The sequence below is a fragment of the Mus pahari genome, chromosome 14, assembly GCF_900095145.1.
Source record: "Mus pahari chromosome 14, PAHARI_EIJ_v1.1, whole genome shotgun sequence".
Lineage (NCBI taxonomy): Eukaryota > Metazoa > Chordata > Mammalia > Rodentia > Muridae > Mus > Mus pahari.
In genome coordinates this window covers 20,238,780-20,239,195 of record NC_034603.1, presented here as the reverse complement: position 1 = coordinate 20,239,195, position 416 = coordinate 20,238,780, and positions in this window count along the sequence as shown.

Here is a 416-nt window from a genome sequence, read left to right as displayed (position 1 = left end):
CACTCCTTGCTGGCAGCGTTAATGTGTTATTTATTTTCTCCTGATGCAGGTTACTTGGCTCACCACCCTCACAAAATGGAGGGAAGATATAATTATATGTACTTAAACATCCTGCCAAATAATTAGATGCTGCAACTTAACTTCTTAAGGAATGACTTCTAGGAAGCTCTCATTAGCATTCAGGCAGTGGAGTAAGGCATACCCGATCATAAACAATACAGAACTATGCTAATCAGAGTGTCTTTCCCCTTATTGGAAACCAAGAATGCTCTCATACTCTGTAGAACTTCCAATATAATAAAAGGATCTGAAAGTTGGGTCTTAACTAATTTGACCCAGCTGATTCAATTTGACAGCTGATGAATATTTGGAACAATTTTTTATTATTATTATGTTTTTTTTGAGACAGGGTTTCT